This window comes from Cervus elaphus, chromosome 21 (genome assembly GCF_910594005.1).
Source record: "Cervus elaphus chromosome 21, mCerEla1.1, whole genome shotgun sequence".
Taxonomy (NCBI): Eukaryota; Metazoa; Chordata; class Mammalia; order Artiodactyla; family Cervidae; genus Cervus; species Cervus elaphus.
Window position 1 is genome coordinate 16,728,570 of NC_057835.1, and position 23,303 is coordinate 16,751,872.

The 23,303-nt window shown below is 50.6% G+C and overlaps 1 long non-coding RNA gene across 1 annotated transcript in view; it reads right to left on the minus strand.

The window, feature by feature from the left end:
- LOC122679662 overlaps nt 1-23,303 on the minus strand; it is a 149,528-nt gene that overhangs the window by 20,021 nt on the left and 106,204 nt on the right. The window contains exon 3 of the long non-coding RNA XR_006336471.1: nt 3,293-3,440. This is a non-coding gene — a long non-coding RNA (uncharacterized LOC122679662). The remainder of the gene's footprint in view (nt 1-3,292; nt 3,441-23,303) is intronic.

The window sequence follows — 23,303 nt, forward strand, 5'->3', positions numbered from 1 at the left end:
TCGCCCAATATACAGCAAATGCATCCCAGAGTCAGGATGCTAACGCAGGCCCTTCTGTGCAGACCCTGCCTGTACTACTCAGGGACCCAGCAGGGGAGAAGCGAAGGAACAAACACTCTGATCTCGCTCCCTTCCTACCGTCGGGCCTGCCAGTTTCTCTGCAACAGAAGCCCGAGGGCACAGGAGCCCCATGCAGCACCCCACCTATTGCATCCACACAGGTCAGCCTTCAGGTGGGGACACGGAGGTTACCCAGGACCTCATCACTCCCACAGCCAAGATCCACAGCAGGAGGCCACCTGCCTCTCTGTACAAGGGCAGGATGGCACACATGCCTCCACCCCAAGCTGGTCCAGCAGCAGCATGCCTCTCCTTCCTTCCTTCCTCATTCCCACTCCGGGCCCTGCCCTGCTCCTATCACATGCAGAAATCTCATGTGGCCTTCTTTAGTCAAGGCAGGCCATTGGGAGTGGCTGTCTCGAGAGAACAGGGGCAGCTGATGCCACTTCCGGCCAAGCTGCCCACCTCCCGGGCCCTTGCCCGCCCCGGGACCCTCCCTGCCAGCCCTGCACACGAAGGCCTGGCTGCCAGTAAAAAGAAAGGGCTCCTATCTCTGATTCAACAGGGCTCCTGATAAGAAATGTCATCCCTTGCTGTGTAATATTACCCGGCCGGATAAGAATCTCTATCAAGCTCAAACACATGGCTGGCCACAGAACACAGAGCCCTCTGGAGCAGGATCATTTATTTGCTTAAGCTGAAAGCCCTGGGCAGCCGAGAGGAGCGCAGTGAATAAGAGACTAAGAGCCAAATTAGAATCCATCTGACTGGGGGAGTAGGGATTCTTTTCCTCCGGAAGGATGAGGCCCCAGAGGACACCAGCAGGCCCGCCTCACTTCTCTCCTGACTCAGTAGGCGCCTTCACCTTCTTCTTTCCTCAAAGGGCACTTTCACTTATGTGATCGCATTTAATCCTCATGACAACCCCAAGGGAAGAGTTTTCAGCCTCCACTTACAGGTCAGGAAATTGAGATTCAGCAAGGTTAAGCAAAATGGCCAAGGTCACACAGGCAGCCATGCCAGCTCACGGAATCAGACCCATCCAGTCTGACTCACCAACCTGCTGTCAGATCAGCTGCTGGGTCACTCGGCTGTTACAGCTAAATTAATCAATTAAGTCACATCAGCCCGATGGACAGAGTCAGCTACACAGTATCCTCTGGAAGGTCCATTTCAAGCTGCTCTCCCATCTCCTTCGAGTCTCTGTAACCTGGGGAATAAAGAAGCCTGGCAGAGCATCGAAACTCAAGGCAGGGAAAGGGAGGCCAGGGATGGTACCCAGGAGAGGGAGGAGGGACACCCAGCGCTTCCACTTCTGCCGGTGTATTTGAGGAGTAGGAGACAGAGAGCATTGTGGAAAGAAAACTTCCCTTGCATTCATCATTCAGGTGTTCACAGATACTAAGGGAAAGGCTACTGTATGCTGGGATCTGGGCTTGGTCCAGGCAATAATTATCATTGCAAATGAACAGATCCTGCCCTCAAGGAGGGGTCTGTCTTCTGGGACTCACAGATCAGCAGAGTTGGGAACCACAGATTGTAAATGCAGACGCAGGAAGTCTAGGCAGCTGATTTGGGAGTGGTGGATGTGGACCATCGGAGCCATCAGCACAGTCTGCACGCTGTGCCATGTCCTCCTTTTTCCATTTTTTTAAGTCAACTTTGTTAACTGGATGTGAGGGGAGTCTGGGGGAGAGAGAACGGTTGCATATCTATGTGTGACTAAGTCTGCTTTGCTGTGCATCTGAAACTAACAGAACATTGTTAATTGGCTATACTCCAATATAAAAACAAAACAGTAAAAAACAAAATAAAAAATAAATTTAAAAAATCCACATGGTTAAGGCCAACAGCAGTTAGTACAACCTCAAGACTGTTCCATTTCACTACATAAAGCCACCCTTCCTTTTAAGAGCTGTATGAAAGTGACAGTGAAGTCGCTCAGTCCCGTTGGACTCTGGGCCAGGCTCCTCCATCCATGGGATTTCCCAGGCAAGAAGACTGGAGCAGTATTCCATTCTATGGAGGCACTGTGATTCAGTCAAGCAATACCCAACTAAGGAACAGGTAAATTGTGTCTCACTGTGGGAGATGAATAGGTGAAGCACAGGCGACTGTTAGGGAAGTGAAAATATGCCATATGATACCACCATGGTGGATACATGGCATTACACAGTTGTTAAAAAATGCTCAACCCCAGAGTGAATCCTAATACAAACTATGAACTTGGGTGATAATGATGTCAGTGAAGAATCCTAACACAAACTATGAACTTGGGTGATAACAATGTCAGTGAATGTCAGATTTGTCAACTGTAATAAATATACCATTCTGGTGCAGGATGTTGCTGGTAAGGAGGTTGTACGTGGGGACAGAGGATATACGGGAACTCTGTACTTTCTACTCAACTTTTCTGTAAACCTAATAATAATGATAATGATAATAATAAAATAAATTGATCAGGCAAGTATAAGTTTAGCTCAAAATTCTCAGTTCCATTTGCTTTCTATTGACAATTTTTTTCCCCCTAAATTTGGGTCATAGTCTTCTGTTTCTTCACATAGCCAGTAATCTGATTAAAAACCAGGCATTGAAGATAGGGTTAGGAGATTAAGAGGTATAAACTACTAAGTATAAAATAATTGATGCGCCTATAGGGAACAGAGCTAACATTTTATAATTACTGTAAATGGAGCATAATCTATAAAAATTTTGAATCACTATGCTGTAAACCTGAAACTAATAGTAGTATAATCAACTATACTTTTATTTTAAAAATAAAATAAAAACTAAGCATTGCATGTCAGTAAATAAATAAGTAAATAAAAACAGCTTCACTGTTGGCTATTTCAAGCAACGTTGAGATGAAGACCCTATTCACATCACCCGCACCTATGAATGTGTTTGTGCAGAATAAGTTCCAAGAACTCAGCCAGCATCTCTAAGCCTGACTTTTCCTGCCCCCGTCACAGTAGGCATAAGAAAGCCTCACTCTTTGCCTTGGCAGCTGATGGCTCCTGGTGCACCTGCCCTGTTCAGACACTGGCAGGGACTCCCTGAAAAGCGCCTTCCTACTCCGTGTTGAGAAACTGCTGACTTTCTCACAACAGCACATGAGCAAACAAATATGCACCTCTTGGGTCGCCAAGACACTATTTCTTCTGCCTCTGCCTTAACTGGCTCACGGTGATTGAATTCAGGAATCAAACTGAACACAAAACAAGACACCTACCTCTCTTCATCCAAACTGCTCCTAGAACTGGTAGGCTTTCTTCTTTTTCTTCTGGACCCTGAGGTGCTCAAGAAGGCAGAGAACCCAAGGCTGGAGAGAGGCAGACCTTCCACGGGACCTCAGAACTCTTCCGAAATCACTGCTCAGCCTAAGAAAACACAGTAAATCAGTGTCAGTTATGCAACGTGGAACCCGAGGCACCCTGGAGGAAAGCATCTGTTACAAACAGAAAAATCTTCTAATATCCAGAAGGCAAAGAGAATACGTCTTCATGGCTGAAATAAAGTGGAGGCTAAGGTAAAGGAGATCATCCTACATGTGGGAGGCTGGCCACCCACTGGTAGATGCTGAGGGAAGAACAACCATGAGCAGAGCCCAAGACAGAGCCGCATTCCTCTGGGAGCTCTGAGGGCACTGAGGAAAACGCTGCGGGCCACGTGGTCCTGGATGGAGGGACCAAGAGCTCTGGGAGCAGAGGAAGGCATCACTGACTCGTCCTGCATAGATGAGAGAAGAGGATATTTGAGCGAGGTATTGAAGAGCAGAAATTCACCAGGCAGGGGAAAGTGGGGAAACTTGCAGATGGTATTAACAGCACATGTGACATGAAGTCTGAAAAAACAGTCTGCCAGTACTCAGGCTGTAAAGGGGATCCCTCGCAGGCTGTGCTAAGAGTTTGCTGCTGCCCACCACCTGCCCCCTCACCCCCGTGACAGATGACCAGATACTATGGAGACTCATGGAGGCTCCTGAGCAACAGAGTGACAGATCAGATCTAGGTCTCAGCATCACCATGAAGGATGAGCTGCTGCTGCTGCTGCTAAGTCCCTTCAGTCGTGTCCAACTCTGTGCGATCCCATAGACAGCAGCCCACCAGGCTCCCCCGTCCCTGAGATTCTCCAGGCAAGAACACTGGAGTGGGTTGCCATTTCCTTCTCCAATGCATGAAAGTGAAAAGTGAAATTGAAGTCACTCAGTCATGTCCGACTCTTAGCAACTTCATGGACTGCAGCCCACCAGGCTCCTCCATCCATAGGATTTTCCAGGTAAGAGTACTGGAGTGGGATGCCATTGCCTTCTCTGGAAGGATGAGCTGGTGAGTGCCAATTCTCAGCCACGTGGGAACCAGTAAGCCATCCTGCAGAACAACGGACAAAGTGGCTACCACAGTGGCCTCTGGAGCCAGCTCTCTGTCTTCAAATCTCAGCTCTGCCCCTACCAGCTTGAGCAAGTTACTTACCTACTCCATGTGCAGCCTTCTCACCCGTGAAATGAGGCAACATCAGCAGTGCCCTCTTAGTGCTAGTACCTGGGTTGCGAGTTAGATGAGTTCATATACATAAGGTGCTTAGCACAGGGCTCAGGACACAATAAGGGCCCAAGACATGACAACTTTGGGACAACTCTATCTCCCGGGTTCCCCTACAATCCTCTTTCAGCACTGACAGTTCATTTGAAACACAAGTGGTCATGAATCTGAGCAAAACAACATGGTTTGCTTTAGGAGGGCTGGAACCCTGGTCTGAAATAGAGTTTGGGAATTTGCCAGCATCTTTTCAGATTTCCCTACATTGCTGTAAGAGGATGACCTGAGACAGTGGTTCTCGATGCTGCTGCACCATAGAATCACAGGGGAGATGTTAGAACGCTGCTTCCCTGGGCTCTGTGCCTAAGTCAGGATCTTTGGGGGTTGGGTCCTGGCAGCAAGATTTTAAATCTTGCAGTTAATTCCAAAGGAAACCCTGTTTGAGAACAACTGACCTATGAGCTTCCCTCATGGCTCAAACAATAAAGAATCTGCCTGCAACGCAGAAGACCCAGGTTCAGTCCCTGGGTAGGGAAGATCCCCTGGAGAAAGGAATGGAAACCCACTCCAGTGTTCTTGCCTGGAGAATCCCATGGACAGAGGATCCTGGAGGGCTACAGTCCATGGGGTCACAAGGAGTCGGACACGACTGAGTGACTAACACACACCCATGACCTATGAGTCAAATTTAGCAGGAAAAGGAAAGTGGGCAAAAGGGAAACTGGGCAAAAGGGAAAGTGCACCCTTGGAGCTGTGTCACCTCCAGAAGGCACTCAGCCCTCCGGGCTTCTGTTTTCTCCCCCAAAGGGCAGGTGCGATGATGCCTGGACCCAATACACCTCACAGGGCAGTGGGAGGCGACCTTGGGCTAACAGACTGAGAGAGCCTGGGTCACTAACACTGTGACACACCCCTCAAAGCTCTTCTGGGAACAGAGGAGGGTACCGCACCCCGGTGATGAAACCAGGAAGGCAACTAGTGGCGAAAGCACTGGTGAAATGCAGAGAGCTAGTAATGGTCCTAAGCCCTCTCACTAACCAGCTGGGTTACCAGCAGTCCCACCTTTTTGAGGTTCAGTTTCTTCAGCAGTTGACTAGGGATAGCTGGATAACTAGATTGACCTGACCTACCATTTAGACAAGGGGAGGATGAGGGGCAAGACATGAACATGCAGGTTGAGCTATGAAGAGTCAGGCTCATGCAGAACATTTAAAAAAAAAAGTTTGACATTCTGACTGTACTAGGTCTTTGTTGCAGCACATGGTTCTTTGTGGCAGTGTTCGGACTTTAGTTGCAGCATGTGGGATGTGGGATCTTAGTTTTCCAACCAGGGATCAAACCTGCATTCCCCTCCATTGGAAGGCAGACTCTTATCCACTGGACCATCAGAAGTTCCCATGCAGAACATTTTGACTGAGCATTTTCCATATCTTCCCTGGAAAGTAAAAGGTTCTGGAGGAAGAAATGGCCCCTTTGACAATAGTTGTGACTGAGAGGCTGCGAGTAGTTCATGAAAGTTTTCATCTGGGCAGGCTGGGAGGGAGCCTGCCGGGGTCCAAGTGGGGTGGGTGATAGGCCAGCAGGGCAGGGTGTGGCCCAGGGCTGCCCCGGCCAAGACGTTAAGATAGGAAGTGCTATCTAGGAACAATGGAACCACAACACCGTTGTCCTAGCCTGAATCTGACAAGAGGGGATAAGACTCCAGGAAACAGTCCTCCAACAGCTGGCCAGAGCGGCTCTGACAACCCGTGAGCTGCTTTATTTGTTCATTCATTCATTCACTCATGTGCCCTGCAACAGTGCACATCAACCACATACCAAGAACTGTGTTAGATGGTGGGGATGCTGAGGTGAATAAGGTTCAGTCTGCATCCTTAGGAACCACAAAGATAAGTAAGGCAAAGAAAGAAGCAACATTTAAGTATAACACTATGTGCTAAAATACAACAATAATAATATTGATGGCCAACTCTACACCAGGAGACATGCTTGACATTTTGTATTTAACACCTCAAATCCTCAATGTCCTCTCCAAGTCAGAGTCCATGTTCCATTTTACAAATATGGAAACTGAGGCTCAGAGAGGCTGATGACTCGACACAGATCACACAGCAACTTAGAGGCTGGGCTCGTATCTGAACTCAGGGCAGCGGTGCGCTGACACTTGAGCTCCTCCACAGCTCATTGCTATAATTCAGAGAATCACATAGAATGAGACAGAGGACCCTCCCCCATGTACCTCCCACAAGCACTGTCCTCCTCACTTCAACAAAACAGTTTAAAAACCATAACAAGCAAACAAGGGGAAAAAAAAATGATGCTTGGCACCCAGCCTGGGCTCATCATTCAATACATGCTGACAGGCCAGGATCCAACTCTCACAGCGTCTGAGCAGAGGAGCAGAGGTGGGAGGTATTCGGGAAGTAGCAGGCTTGGGGTTGAATCCCGGCTTCAGAATTTATACCTCCCTGAACCTCAGTTTCCTCATCCGAAAAACGGGAGCAATAAAATCCACCTGAGAAAACTGGGACAAGATCCAGGACACAGAGACAAGTTCCTGACCTTTAAAGTTCCTGCAAAATGCCCCCCAACAGATCTCAGGGGAAAGAAAACAGCAAATGAAAGTACAACTAGGAGAGACACTGGCACATTTTAAGAGCTCCCACCGAGTCTGGAAACAGACACCACATGGGAAACGTGGTGTCTTCTACAGAGTGCTGGTTCCCTCCCTCAGACAAGGCTTTGAGAAGGGGCAGGAGCTGGCTTCAACCCTGGTGCCACACCTGCCCACCTACCTGGGCACCACCCCCTTAACCCTCTCAGGATGGCAGCCAGTGCCCAACCCGCTCAGAAAGCCGGGGTACAACCAAACAGGGGTGCCCTGGGGCAGCTGCTGCAGGAACGATGATCACTGCTACCTTCATTGAACATCTACTGAATCCTGACTTTGTTGCAGTCACTACGCTTAGTTTTTCTTTTTTTGTTGTTTTACCAGCAGGAAGGGGTTCATGGTTTAAATCAGAATTTAAAGCATCAGACTTAAATGGCTCCAGATTCCTCAACTTGCTCAGCCTTCAGCCAGTCACTTTACCTCTCTGTGCCTGAGTCTGGGCCTGCAGGTCATCTCTAAAATACACACTCCTGGGGGACTTCCATGGTGGTCCAGTGGGTAAGACTCTGTCCTACAGGGCGCGCAGGTGTGATCCCAGGTCAAGGAACTAAGATCCTGCATGTTGTGCAATGCAGCCAAAAATTTAAAAATAAAATTGACACTCTTCCATTTAGCCCATATTTACCACTATTTAAATAGTAGGGAATGTGAGTCCCTACTCACATTCCAGGGACTAAAGCATTAAGTACAACTAACAGGGACTTCCCTGGTGGTCCAGTGGCTAAGACGTCCTTCACCTTCCAATGCAGGGGGTGCAGGTTTAATCACTGGTCAGAGAGCTAAGAACCCATACATCTTATGGCCAAAAACCCAAAACATAATGATGGAAGCAATAAGGTAACAAGTTCAATAAAGACCTTTAAAAAATAAATTATAAAAAGAATTAAATACAAGTAACAGCGATCTCAGTCAGCATTTGCAGGGAGCGAGAGGGGATAGGGTTAGGGAAGATAGTCAAGTAAGTAACTACATAGAGGGTCAGATTAACAGAGATCAACAGAGGAAGGCAGGCAGAGAGAGATGGGGGTGAGGTAGGTACTGTTTATAAAAGAGTGGCCAGAAACATCTCTCAGGTAAGGAGACATTTGTGCACGTGTGTGTGTGTGTGTGTGCATGTGCACGTATGTGATATTTGTTGAGCATTTACCATACTCCAGGTAGCCATTCCAGGCTTCGGTTAGGTTTCTCATGTACAATAACTCATGTACCTTGCTGACATCCCTAGAAAGAAGACAGTGATAGGTTCCCCACTTTACGCAGGACAAAAGTGAGACACAGATTGCTTAAATGACTTGTTCAGATGACCGAGGTGATGAAAAGCAGAGTAGGCTGCGGGCCTCTGAACCGCACACATTAATTCTTCCATTCCTAGAACCCTGTTTGCCAACGAGTGAGGTTCTGTGGATCGTTACTGGGATCACTGTCAAGAGGCTCGTAAGAAAGGGAGCAAAAAAGGCAGAGGATGAAAGAAGAGGGAAGCACAGAAGACTTACAGCACAAAACACACGTTTGAAATCCATCTGGAGAATAGAGGGGTGGAGACTAGGCTCTGGGCCCTCTGTCTCTGAGATGCTCCACCTTCACTGACTTTTTATTCATCTTAATTTCCTCTGAAGGAAGAAGACCTGAGTTTCCCCGTCCATTTCATGCTGACTTCTGGTTTGCAGCTTTGTTCAAAGTCCTCCTGGCTCTCACACCAAAGGAAAAAGCCCAGAACAGCTCCTGCCCTTCTCAGGGCCATCACTCCAGAGCCAACACTGGCGCTTTTCTGCTCAAAGTGTAGCTTCCGGCACGGGAAGAAGGGAAGGCTGGGCGGCCCAGGATGGTCCTGCAAGGTCCCAGGAAGCAGACGACGTAACACAGCAGGCCCGAAAATTGACTCCTCCTTTGAAAAACGGGCACCTGCCTCAGAGACGCATACTCCAAAAGGCTCCTTTGTAAAGACTGTCGAAGAACTTGCTTCCAGTAAGTCTCCACAATGTGCTTTTTCTCTGATTTCCCTGCGGACTGGAGCTCCTGGAGGCAAGGCTTCAGGGTTTTGCCCTGTACATCTCACATCTGTAGGGAGAGTGTGCCTGACCAGTGGATCCAGAGATGGATGGATGCAAGGGAAGAAGAAAAGGGAAAGGGAGAGAGGGAAGGAAGGAAGGAAAGAGGTGTGCAGGAGGGTGAGAAAAAAAAAATCTGTGACATGACATCAGCGGAAGAAGGAATAAAAGCGGAAAACAGATAAAAGCAAAGTATTACCATCGCTATGCGTGCATACTAAGTTGCTTCAGCTGTGTCCGACTCTGTGACCCTATGGACCCTATGCCCACCAGGTTCCTCTGTCCTGGGATTCTCCAGGCAAGAATACTGGAGTGGGTTGCCATTTCCTCCTCCAGGAGATCTTCCTGATTGAACCTGCATCTCTTGTGTCTCCTGAGTTGGCAAGTGGGTTCTTTACCACTAGTGCCACCTGGGAAGCCCGTCCATTAGTATGGAAGAGTTGTTGGGGGGCGGGGGGGGGGGGGGGAGGGTGGGAAACATGGAATACTACACAGCAGTTAAAAGGGAATAAGGTGTGTATGCACACAAAGAAGAGCTACAACATACATTGCTGAGTGAATACTGAACACACTGAAATATCTGATCTCCTCCAGCTCTGAACGCCACAGAGTCCATGGGATCAGGGACAAGGCTGGTGGCTGGACCTGGGGTTAAGTCCTAAGGAGATCAGCTGACTGAGTTTGCTGCCTTGCAAACACTCACACCCATGAGAAAAGGAGGGTCACGCTTCCCTCTAGGCCTCCAGGCAGCATCCATCTTATGACCCGGTTTCCAGTCTGACTTTGTGCCCACAGTACCTTGAAAATACTTGTACTGGTTTCAAGACAAAAAACATCAAATGTGCATTCCTCAGCTGGATTCCTCATCCAGCCCCCAGCCTGTGATAACCCAGTAAGAACAGTGCATATGTGTACAGAGTTACAAGCTGAAAAACTATGGGCTCTTTCTGGCTACAAGTTTCACCCACAGGATGCTTAAAATACTTCTGAATTCACTGCTTACATCTAAAAATCCAGGAAATTTTCTTACAAAGTCCAAAAATGTATTTGGCAGCACTGGTCCCACACAATACAACACCTGGCAGGATTGCTGAGGGTGGGGTGGTCCTTTATTTAAGGTATGTGCCCTCCCAGAGGATGAGATGGTTAGAGAGCATCACCGACTCAATGGACATGTATTTGAGCAAACTTTGGTAGATAGTGGAGGACAGAGGAGGCTGCAGACTGCAGTTTCTGGGGTTGCATAGAATTGGACACAACTTAGTGACTGAACAAAAACCCTCCCGGGATGGCTGGAGTCCAATTCCTCAGAGAAAACCAAGCCCAAACTCAATGCAGATGAAGACGTCACTGCGCAGAGAGGTGAGGAAACCTGCCCGAGGTCACACAGCAAGCTAGTGGCAGGATGGGAACCAGGACTCGGCATTCCTTACATAAAGGCCTGTGTCCCTTCCACCTGCCAGGCTGCACTTCCTCTCATTCAGAACCAGTCACGGCCTTAGAAAGTAGACGGTCCACGTGACAAGGAGCCTGGGATCACCCTGAGTCCAGAGCAAAATCCAACTCAGGCAGAAGTGACGCCTCGGACGACACAGGGGCCCAAGCACACAGCACCATAATTAGCCCAGACCTGGTCATCGGAACACCTCTTGCACAATGTTATTCTTTGCTTCATGGTTTCCACATCCAGAAGACCAATACTTCCCTAAAAATCAATTGTCCCCAGCAACCCACCTACACAGTTCTTGGAAAATATGGGTTAAGCATTCTGCCTCACACACACTAAAAAAAAAAAAAAAAAAAAAAGGAACAACAAAGAACAAAGAGGGCGGGAGAAACTCATCACCACAGTCCTGTGTACTTTTCATTATTTGCCCCAAAGGTTTTTCGAGTCACCAAGTTCAAATGACCCTGTTCCTTGGGGTTGCAGAACTAGTTTTACCAACCCTTGCTAGAAAGGAGGCTTCACGGGTTTTAATAAATGCTATTACTGGCTGTCAAGAGACAGTACATGGCTTCAAGAGGCTGGAGGTTTAGGGAACTGAAGGTGGCCTGGCAGGAAGACGAGGCTGGGATAATCTGTTCCTGATGCAGGGAAGAACAGCTGATTCCATTCTAATGCCCAGAGGAGGTGAGACATAGGAATTGCAAAACATCAGTCAGATAAACAAGTTGGCTCCATTGGAATCATTTCCCAACCTTCCAGAACAAACAAGGAGATAGATGGGTCTGGCTTTAAGAAGAGGCAGCATCCAGTGATGGGGAATGCCCAGCACATGGTAAAGGCTCCATAAATATTACACACACACACACACACACACACACACACACACACACACACACACACGGGTTCTGAATCTCTCGACTTCGGATGGTGAGCCCAGTAGACCAACTCTCTCTGTCCATATGTGCTCTCTTGCTGCCCATGCCCAGTCTCAAAGCTTAAATAACATGACTCCCAAATAGGTACCTACATATGTATCCCTTTACTCCATGTCCTACCCCATGTTCTCAGGGTTCTCCAGAGAAACAGGCAAAGAAATAACGGGAGAGAAATGACAGATTTCCGTTGTCACTCAGTCCTGTCCAACTCTTTGCAACCCCATGCACTGCAGCACGCCAGGCCTCCCTGTCCATCACCAGCTCCCAGAGCTTACCCAAACTCAATTCCATTCAGTCTGTGATGCCAATCAATCATCTCATCCTCTGTCATCCCCTTCTCCTCCCACTGTCAATCTTTCCCAGCATCAGGGTCTTTTCCAATGAGTCAGTTCTTTGCATCAGGTGGCCAGAGTATTAGAGTTTCAGCTTCAGCATCAGTCCTTCCAGTGAATACTTAGGATTGATCTCCTGTAGGATGGACTGGTTGGATCTCCTTTGGATATTTTAAGGAATTGGCTTAAACATTCATTGTGGAGGCTGGCAAATCCAAAATTTGTAGGGTAGGCCAGCAGGATGGAGACCCAGGGAAGAGGAGATGCTGCAGCTCATGTCTGAAGGCTGTCTGGGGGCCGAATCCCCGCTTCCTTAGAGGTTTTCAGTCTTTTTCCCTTGGGGCTATCAACTGATTAGATGTGGCCCACCCACACCAGGGAGGGTAAGCTGCTTCCCTCAGAGTCTACTGATATAGATGTTAATGCCATCCAAAAGACACCTTCACAGTGACATCTAAACTGGTGTCTGACAAAACTTCTGGATACCTAGTTAAGCTGACGTGAAATTAACCTTCACATTGCGGATTCATTCAACCAGCTGCTTCCTGAATATCTCCACCTGTATGTCTAATGTCCAACTAACATCTCAAGCATGATTCCATCCCTACCCACCACACTTGCTCACTGATCCTCCCTATGAATAAATGGAAACTTCATTCTCTCCTTGTTCAAGGGGAAATCTTAGGATCACCCTTTATCTGATACCCCATATCCAACCCACCAGCAAATTCCACCTTCGCAATATAGTCATTTCTGATCCCTTCTCACAGCATCCTCTGTGACCACAGTCACTGTCATCCTGCCCCTGGATTTCTGTGGTAGCCTCTTAACTGGTTCATCTGCTTCTGTCTTTGCCATTTTCAGTCCATTGCCAGCACAGAAGCTAGAAGGATTTAGTTAAAACACAAGTCAGATCTGCTCTGAAGCCTCCAACGGCCCTATCTTGATAGAGCAAGAGCCAACATCCCTTCTATGACCCCTTCAGCACTATTTCATCTTTGAATCTTTCCTGATCTTTGTGGCTGGACCACATTTCTCCCCAGGGTGGGGGTGGGGGCCTGCCCAACTCTAAGTACCCCGAAAGGTCATTTCCTGAAGCCCAGCCAGCACCCACCAGGGCCTTAGAAGCCAAGTAATGACCCTGAAGCTGAAGACATTGGGGTATTAACCTGAGGACAGTACTGGGAGGCTGCCTGGGGAGCCGAAGGATATTAACTAAAATAGAGGAGGGCGCAGGCTTGGGTGTGCATCTTTGAAAGACCTCCTAAGGCAGCTGGCGTGGGTTATTCTCTGTATCATGTTGTAAAAGAAGAATTAGTTGGCGGCCAGGTAAGAAGAGGCGGGGGGTGGGTGCGGGGTGAGAACTCATGCAGGTGCGCGGCATCTTCTAAGAGCACACTGCCAAGTGGCTACCATTTCACACATCCGCAGCCGCGGCCAGAGGAAGCCAGAGAACAAAGACAGAAAGATGTGGTATCTGACCATGGCCAGGAAGAAGAAAGCCTCCCGAAGGGCCAGAGTGGGGGCAGGGCATTGTGCCAAGTGGACGGCAGGGCCAGGGAACTTGTTCTCCCTCCCCACCCTCCTGAGTCCCTCTCCCTCTGAGCCCTTGTCTGAAGACTCTGGGGGAGGGAGAGAGCAACTGCCATCCTTCGTCCTCTAGAACTTGGGCGGACCTCCAAGGACCTGCCTAGATACTGCAGGTGTTTCATCAGCTAGGCCAGGTTCCAGGTCCTTGTAGGGCCTTTCCCCCACTGCGCCCAGGGAGACTCTCAGTGAGTGGGACACAGCCTGCCCCAGAGCTTGTTCTAAACAATAAAGGACTTAGCCCCCAACAAGGCAACTGATGGGAACTGTTCATGAATACAAGGAATGATCCTGAGAGGGGCTGAACCAGGACTGAGCAGGAGGGCAGGGCTGGTGAGAGGGTGTCTTGATTACTAACAGGGCCCTATAATTCCAGAGACCATCACCCTTGAGCCCAGGAATTGGGCTGCACCCCTTCTCAGCAGGTACCACCACCAGTAGTAATTCTCCGATTTCTTTCCCAGCCTCCTGATTATCATTGGCATGTTCCACATGATCACAGGCCCTCCCTGTAGCATCTTCGTGCCCAGGGGAGCACCGGGTGTGTGGAAAGTGCTAAATGAGTAAGTGTTGAGCAGTAACACTGCTCAAGGCTGCTCAAGGAAGGAGTCTCCTGGAGAACCCTGGAGCTCAAAGGAAACTTCTTCCATGGTGCATGCTGAGTCACGTCTGACTCTTTGCGACCCCATGGACTGTAGCCCACCAGGCTTCTCTGTCTGTGGGATCCTCCAGGCAAGAATACTGGAGTGGGTTGCCATGCCCTCCTCCAGGGGATCTTCCCAGCCCAGGGATCGAATCCACGTTTCCTGCATCTCCTGTATTGACAGGTGGATTCTTTATATACCACTGAGCTACCTGGCAAACTCCCACCAGAGATTCTAGTGCCAGAGTCTGAGTGAGGTCAACAGTCACCGAAAGTTAATGAATATGCAATCCGAATGGAGTAAGCACTCAGTAAACACCACTGGATGACTGAGGGACCCACCAATTAGCGAGATGACTGAGCCCGGTGAAAACACTCCAAGTTAATTAGCTGTCACCTTCCCGTTGACGGTCAGCAGGGATTTTCAGATGGACATGGAAGAGCCCTGACCGCACCATGCACCTGTGGCAGCCGCTCATCCCTTCTCCATCCAGAGAGCATGAGGGCAGCGGCAGGGCCCCTCTGAGTGCCAGGGGCCGAGGTGTCATGGTGCAGGAGGGTGGGGAGAAGCTAGCTCGGGAACACAGTACAGGGTGCTCTCCCCTGCATGAGCCATCCTTATTTCATCTAATTAGAGAAAGACAGAGGGGCCGGTACCATGATCACCTATTCAGCTTGAAGGAACTGCTCGGAGAGGTTCAGAGATTGCTCACATCCTGTAGGGGGTAAAGGGGAGTGTCCGCTTCAAAACCGAGTCTTCCTACTCCCCGTGGATGAACCTCTTCTCCCGGACTGCACCAAGCACATGGGCCGCAGGACGGCGGCTGCCTCCCTGGTGACAGAGATGGCAGGACCGCCACATGGAGGAAAATAAAGCAGGAGGAGCAGATCTCACCCGCCTCTCCCAACGTGCAGGCAGAAAAACGTGAAATTCCCAGCGCTGCCTTCTGGAAGTCATCTGTATGCACGCACGCTTTCATTTTTACATCGTGCGCATACGAGATGATGTGCTTTGCCTGCATCACTCAGCATGTTATTTCAAGGATCTAAAAATGCTCAGGTAGCATTTAGTCAACCAATTTTATTTTGCACCTGCTATGAACCAGGCACCCTGCCGGGCAGTCAAGAAAAAAGTGGTGAGCAAAATGGGCACTGTCCCCATCAAATGAGTTGGGGAAACAGACAATAATTCGATAATCAGGTAATTAAATGAGTATGAAGCATGGCAAGTGATATAAAGGGAAAGTATGGAGTCCTAAGACAGTTTGTAATGGGAACTTCAAAAATGATCATTTTAAAGATCTCATAACATTATGCTAGGTAGATAATCATAGTGGATTTAACCATTCTCCATTTAATTGTTTGGTTTCAACTTTTTATTAGCCTAAACTGAAGTTACCTGAGATATATGGAAGTGAGATATCATGATGTCTATAATTTACTTTAAAATATATTAGGAAAAGATGAAGTAAATAAAAACAAATGTTTATAATTGTTAAATAGGTAAATGGGTGCTCATTATACTATTCTCTCTAAGTTCCTGGATGTCTGAAATTATCTATAATCCAAAGTAAAAAAAAAAAAAAATCATGGTTTAATGGACATTTTCACAAATGAGTGCTTTTTTTTTTCTTCTTTCTTTGGATTATCCCCTTAGGATAAAACTGAGAAATGAGGTAACAGAATGAAAATACACAGACACCATCAAGGCCATTTGTGAACACTGCTAAGAAAACCCACTCTGGCGTTCTACCAACTGCCATGGCAGCACAAACATGTACCTGCTCTCCTCCAGCCTCATCACAGCAAAGGATGCCGATGTTTAAATTGTTTCCTCATTTAATTAGTGTAAATAGGCAAGGTCCCCTGTACTTCACATTCCTTCTGTTTTCCTCTAAGCATCTGAACTGCCTCTTGTAACCCCAGCAAGCTGCCCTGAGGACGGGGCAGAGTGCAGAAAGGGGGAGGATGGGGGGGGGGAACCCCACTGGAATCCTGGCCCCACTGCTGTTTATCTGGGTAAATGTTTGGACAAATGTTTTACGTTCTAGACTCTTACAGCTCTGAAGGTCAGAAGTCCAGAAGAAGTCTTCAAGTGCTAAAATCAAGGTGTCAGCAGGGCTGGTTCCTCCTGGAGAAAATGAAAGTGAAGGTTGCTCAGTTGTGTCCAGGTCTCCCGCATTGCAGGTGGATTCTTTACCAGCTGAGCCACAAGGGAAGCCCAAGAATACTGGAGTGGGTAGCCTATCCCATCTCCAGTGGATCTTCCCGACCCAGGAATCAAACCAGGGTCTCCTGCATTGCAGGCGGATTCTTTACCAACTGGGCTCCTGGAGATCCCAAGGCAAAACACGTTCCCTACCTCTTCCACGTCTGGAGGCTGTGGGCATTCCTCAGTTCCTGGCAGCATCACTCCAATACCTGCTTCCATGGTCATAATACCTTGTCCTTTTGTGTTGCCAAATCTCCCTCTCACAAAGATGCTTGTGATAACAATGGGTCCACCCAGGCAATCCAAGATAGTCTTGCCATGTCAAGATCATTAACCATATTGCCAAGTCCCCTTGGCCACGGAAGGTGACAGTCATCTGGGAGGCGGCTCTAGGATTTGGATATCTTTGCGGGGGGGAGGGCTGTTACCGAACCAACCACGTGCGTGGTCTTGTCTTTCTTCTGCAGCATGTGTCAGTCATCATCATGTTCCCAGCACACAGCATGGTGCCTGCCATACAGTGAGTGCCCAGTAAATGCAGGAAGAGGGAAGGATGGGAAGAAAAAGGGAGGGTCCAGGGAAGGAACACAATCCTACCAACCCCACATCATCCCTGAGTCCCAAGCGCAAGCAGGAGAAAGTTCTACTAGGAGATCTGCATCTACGAGGAACAAAGTGTAAGGTGTTGGCATGTTGCTGGAAGAAGTCCCTGATGGCTAACATTTGTCCCCCTGTCTCCGTGTGTTCCCACAGCAGGCCAGCAAGCAACAGGTGGCTCTTACCCTGCCCACTTCCTGGGAACCCAGGCAGGGCTGGTTTAGCCAGCAGGCTTACTGCTGTATGCTCATGAAGGCACCTTTCCCACAAGAAACAAACCCAGGGCTTGCGTGCATGCTCAGCTGTGTCCGACTCTTTGTGATACTATAGACTGCAGCCCGCCAGGCTCCTCCGTCCACGGGATTCTCCAGGCAGGAATACTGCAGTGGGTTGTCCCGCCCTTCTCCAGCTGATCTGCCTGATCCAGGGATCAAACCTGCATTTCTTTTTTATCTCCTGCATTGGCAGGTGGGTTCTTTACTGTTAGCGCCACCTGGGAAGCCCAAAACAAACCCAGAGAAGCCTCAAATATTGTCTCCTTGCCACAAATGCTTTTGTTGTCCCTCCTCTCACCCCCAAGAGATACTAAGAATGGCTCCTTTTCAGAGAAAAGTGAAGTCGCTCAGTCATGTCCAACTCTTTGCAACCCCATAGACTGTAGCCCACCAGGCTCCTCCATCCACGGGATTCTCCAGGCAAGAACACTGGAATGGGTTGCCATTTCCTTCTCCAGGGTATCTTCCCAACCCAGGGATCAAACCCAGGTCTCCCGCATTGCCGGCAGACGCTTTAACCTCTGAGCCACCAGAGAAGCCCTAAAGACGACCACAATGATAGTTACTGCTAACACCAGGGCAATGCAAACATCATCTCTATTCTATTCAACAAATCAGGCAAAATAAACCTTTGTACAGCCATCTTACAGGTGGAGAAATGGAGGCACGGGGCAGAAGTAACTTACTCCAAATCACCAGCTGAGATAAGCAGAAAGAAGGAGTCTGTCAAGTTCTAAGGCTGGGCTCTTTCCACTCCAACACAAATTTGCCAAGAACGACGGTCGAACTACAGGCATGGAGAGTCGGTCATTCCAGCCTCCACTCCAGAGCTGAGTGATCTGAAGCCCCAGCCCAGTTGAGTGAAGGTGTCCCTGCTCACACAGTCCCACTCTGAACACACAGGTCTACACCATGTGTGCTCGGCGCTGTGGCACTGGGGATGCTGAGTTAAATAAAGAAGTCGCCATTGCTGCTTTCAAAGGGCAGGGTGGACACACACAAAGATAAACCCGAACAGTGTAGGAAGTACCACCTGGGCTAGAACAGAGCCCAGAGGGCTGGTGGACCTACGTGGAGAGGCAGCAACTTGAGCCAGAGGACAGGAAAGCCTCATGGAGAAGGGGGCTCTGTAGCTGGGTATAGTAGGATGAATAGTTTTTCTGGGAGGAAGAGAAGGCTCATTCTGGCAGGGGAAAGAGCATCCTCTTTATAAACCTCTAGTTCACTTGAAAAAGTAAATAAATACCTGGGTTGATGTTTGGCACAGAGTAGGTGCGAAGGGGAGGCAGGGAGGAGAGAGAGGGGGTATCTTTGGTTTCTGTCTCCCCCATTCAAGGCTCTGCATTCTGCTTTTATTAGGCCAAAGTCGGGGCAAAAGAGGTGCAGATGATACCACTGTCAAGCTCACAGCTCAGCAGAGGTGTGGAGGTGGGCCTGCAAAGCGGATGGCTGCCCAGCCTTCCAAATCCGGCCACCCAGCCATCACCCTCACCCGTGTCTTCTTGGCCTGGGACAGCAAGCACAAGCGTGCACAGAGGCCCGAAGCAAGTGAGCTGAGAACAGTGCTCTTAGGGACCAGCCTCCGAGTTGGAGGTCAGAGACTGATTTTGGCATTTTTTATTCCTTGGGGCTCCGCCCTGGGTGAAGCAGCGCAGGGCAGGAGGAGAAAGAGCTCCAACCCTACAAGGAGGATCTACTTGCTTAGAGGCCATTTTTGAAGTCAGAGCCCCAACTGAGTTTCCATCCTCCAGGCTGGAAATGTAACCAGAGAGGCCCCAGTCTGCGTGCTGTGCTCAATCAATGGCTTGAAGGGCTTTATTCCCCCAAGACAGGGACATTTCAGCAGCTCCTTTTCCAAAGGTTCCCAGAGTTACGAGAGGAACCCTCTGCTGTATTCTATCCTAGATGTGGGGGGAGGTTGGCCCAGAGGGAAATTTGAGGTATACTGGTGTCTCTCTGCACCCCTGGGAAGAAGAGGACACTGCTTTTCTGCCCTGCAGCTTCTTTCCTCCCAGCCTCTAATCCTCACAAGAACATAGAGTTTGGTCTTATTAAACCCATCTGACACACGAGAGAGCCAATGAACAGAGCAGGGGAGGGGTGCTAGCTTTGAGGTTAACGCCGCATCACGCCTGTGCAAGGTGCAGGCCAGAATGAAGGCCAGAATTGCTCCCCTGGCCTCCCCACTCCAACAACAAAACCCAGGAAACAGGCTGATAAGCTCCCTGGCAGTGTCTGGGTCGTTTTCAAGTTATTTGTGCTGCTTTTTTTGCAGCTTTTGTCTTCCACAAATGCACTCGGCGGGGCAGGCGGCCCTGGAGGGCATCAAAGGCCCCGCTGGCCGCAGACACAAGAGTGCAGCGGTGCCAAGGCATCTCCCCTGCCAGCTACCCGCCACCCGCCATGCAGCCTGGGAGAGTCACGTAGAGGAGGTGCCTGGTCTTACAACCGTTCCAGGTGTGACTTCACCCTCAGCCGCGAGCTCTGTTCCAAACCAGTCCAGGTGTACGCCAAGCCCAGGTGGGGTGGCCAGGGGCTGAGGTCCAAGCTGCCTCTGGACCAGTGATGGTTGGAAGATCGCCGGCAATTCGATAGGCCTGGGGAACTTGACCGCCGCCTGTGATGAAATAGGGCAAAATAGGTTTGTGGCAAGGGCACTGCCTCAAATCCACGGGGGAGAGACCCTTGCTTCTGCAACCCACTGTTCATTTACTGAGCACCTGCTCCAGGCCTGGCCTTGGAGATGGGCAGAGGGAAATGTTCGCTTGTTGACATTCCCCTGGAACGAATGACAAGGCCCTGGGCTGAGGAGTAGATAAGCCAGTGAGGGCGGCCACGTGGAAAGACCCCTTAAACCTGAGAAATGGAGCCACAGAGGAAGCGGGCTTTGTTCATTCACTCCGTGACCGCCAACAGAGGCCCACCTTGCAGCAGGTGCTGGGAGATGCTTTCAAAATTACAGAGTAAGAGCAGAGGACCCCTCACTGTCCCCTGGGTGTGCAGGGATGAGGCCAGGTCCCCGGAGGCCACGGCCTCCTGCTCTTCCCGGGCTGGGACGCTGGCATCCGCCACAGTGACCATCACCATCGAGTGAGAACGTGCTCCAGCAACTAGCGAGCAGACATTCACGACGGGCTAACAACAGGACGGCTTTCCTCCTCCCTGGACATCTGTGAACTAGAATGTTCTATTCTTCTCGCTTACAGAGGGGGGGCACTAAGGCACGAGGCAGGTGAGTCCCACGGCTGGGGACGGCAGAGAGCGGCGCTCAACGCAGGCCCGGGGCCAAGGCCCGTGGTCCGCCCGCTACTCCGTCCTGCCTTTCCTTAGAGAGCTCGGAACCCGGCCAGGCTGCCCCTGTTCCTCGGTGGGGCCCCGGGGCCCGGGGTGGGGTTGAGAGTCTCACTACGGAGGAGGCCTGGGAACTGGACCCAGAGCCCATCCGGAAGCCCCGGAAGAAGGCGCAGGCGAACATCCGGGCATTTCTTGTTCCCGAGCGCGGGGCCTCGGCGCGGCCAGCTCCAGGGAGCCACCTAGGCGGGAAGGGGCTGCCAGGGCCCTGGCACCGGCCCCGGGCCCTGTGCGCTCGGCCAGCTCCGTTGGCTGCCCGTCAAGGCTTCAAAGGGGTGGGTGAAGCGAGCCGGGGGGCCGGGCTGGCCGGGTCTGCCCGAAACCGAGACGGGAGAACAAAAGGAGGCCGTTGTGGCCTGGTTGGGCGGGAGCCCTGGCGGGAAGGAGGGCGGCAACCAGGAGGCCCCGAGGTGCAGGCGGCCCCGGGCGGTAGGCAGGGGCGTCCAGGCATGGCTGCTGCGCTGCGGGAACCCAGGCCCACGAAAGGCACCTTGGCAGGTGGCAGTGGCCAGCGTCAGAGCCACATGCTGCGTCTGTCAGGGATCTGTAGGACTTGGGGGCTGTGCCTTGCAGAGAATTCACTCATCTCTCCCCTAGGCCAATACTCCCGCCCAGCCACCAGGAGCCAGACAGTCTTGTGTCGCTGAACGCCAGCCGTGAGCCAGAACAACAGGAGCCCTGCCTTGGCTGGTTTGCGCAGGTACAATCCCAGGGCCTCTCCAAGATGAAGACAGGGCAGAAGCCACAGAAGTCTGGGACCTGACATGGGGCCTGGAGACAGACACCTGGGCTCCCCTCTTGACTCCATCACCAGCTGTGACCTTGGACAAGTGACTGACCTCCCAAGCCTTAGTACCGGGCACACAATATGTGCTCAATAAACGTCCCAGGCTGGGAGTACATTAGCACATTGGAAGGTGGGGGTAAGCCCTCAATGGAGGACTCCTCTCCCCAACAAGACGTTCCTCTAACTGCACCTTGCCAGATCCCAGGAAACCACTGCCACGGCCCGGGTGGGGGGGGGGGGGGGGGCGAGACAGCCTGGCACATTCTAAGAACCCAATCATGGGAAATTGTAGTCATTGTTGCAGGAGAATACAATGGGGGTGGGGGGCAGTCACTACAGAGACAACAGGCAGCTTGCCCTCGGGCACACAGGCCGAGCAGGAACCTCCGACTCACAGCCCCAGTTCCAAAGATACAGTCGCACCTGGCCCCCGCCTCTGAGGTCCTGGTGTTCTTCCTGGAGCTGATGATCAAGCATAAATGGAACTAGGGGTACCACACACATCAGTGTGTGGTTAAGGGTCCTAACAGGTGACTCTTCAGGAGAACACGAGGGATCAGAGGAAGCAGAGACGGAGAGACCAGGAGGAGAAAGGATCTCAGAGCACACACAGACCCAGGAGGCAGAGGGGTCTCGGATTCCACCCCAAGGTCTACCATCCCTTCCATGGGATGCAGGCAGTCCCATCCCCCCCGCCCCCAGGGTGTCTTCTTGGTTGGTAAGTGAGGGCCTGGAGCAGGGGACCTACAAGGTCTGGCCTTGCGCATCACAGATTCACGAGGCTGGACCGGAGGGCGGCAGGGAGGCTATATGAGAAGGCTGGTGCCAGAGCTTTACCTGCGCAAGGACCAGCAGAGCATCCGCAGCTCTGGGTGCGGACCCAGCCCTGCCAGGAGGTAGCGTTCTCGCCCCACTGGCTGGCCCCGGCACATCCGTCTCAGCAGACAGGCATGTGGCCTGTGGAGAGGAAGGGTGAGGCACCGGAGGCTGAGACCTGGGCCCAATTTCTGCCCCCATGTCCACAGTAATCGGCACTTGGGGGAAGACGTATCGCCTCTGGGGGCCCTGGCTTCTCGGGTGTGACATGAAGGTAAATACCTGCCTCCAGAGACTATATGGGACAACGGACACCACGAACTGTTGTCGAGTCGCTCAGTCGTATCTGACTCTTGTGACCCATGGACTGTAGCCCAACAGGCTTCTCTGTCTATGGGATTTCCCTGGCAAGAATACGGGAGGGGGTTGCCATTTCCTCGGGATCTTACTGACCCAGGGATCGAACCTGCATCTCTGTGTCTCCTGCGTTGCAGGCAGATTCTTTACTGCTGAGACACTGGGGAAACCCTGACACCACATGTGGTAGAGTCTAAACAAAAAAGCAACTCAGGGAAATGTTCATTCCTTTCTCTCTGCTTGACTTTACTGGCGTGCAAACCCCCTGGATGGAAAACCCATGTCTTCTTTAATGTCCCCTAATACTAGAGGGTGAATTAGAAGGCTGGATTTTTAGGGCAAGACTTAGCTTCCAGTTTCTGCCGTGGTGTTATTTCTTCTACTTGTAAGGCACTGAGTAAGTTACCTAAGCCCTTTTGGCCTCAGTTGCCTCACCTGTAAAATGGGGCTATTAAGAATCCTTCATTCACAGGGTGTGGAAGACTCGAGGTGAGGTCAAGTATGAGAAAGTGCTTATCAAGGCAAAAACCCTCTTGTTAGAAGAAGTGGCCTCGGAACCAACCTCACTCGTGGTTCTACCAGGTAGGGAGTCGTCCTGAGACTCTGGATGAACTGAAATTGCTCCTGATGTCTAATCCAAGGCCGGC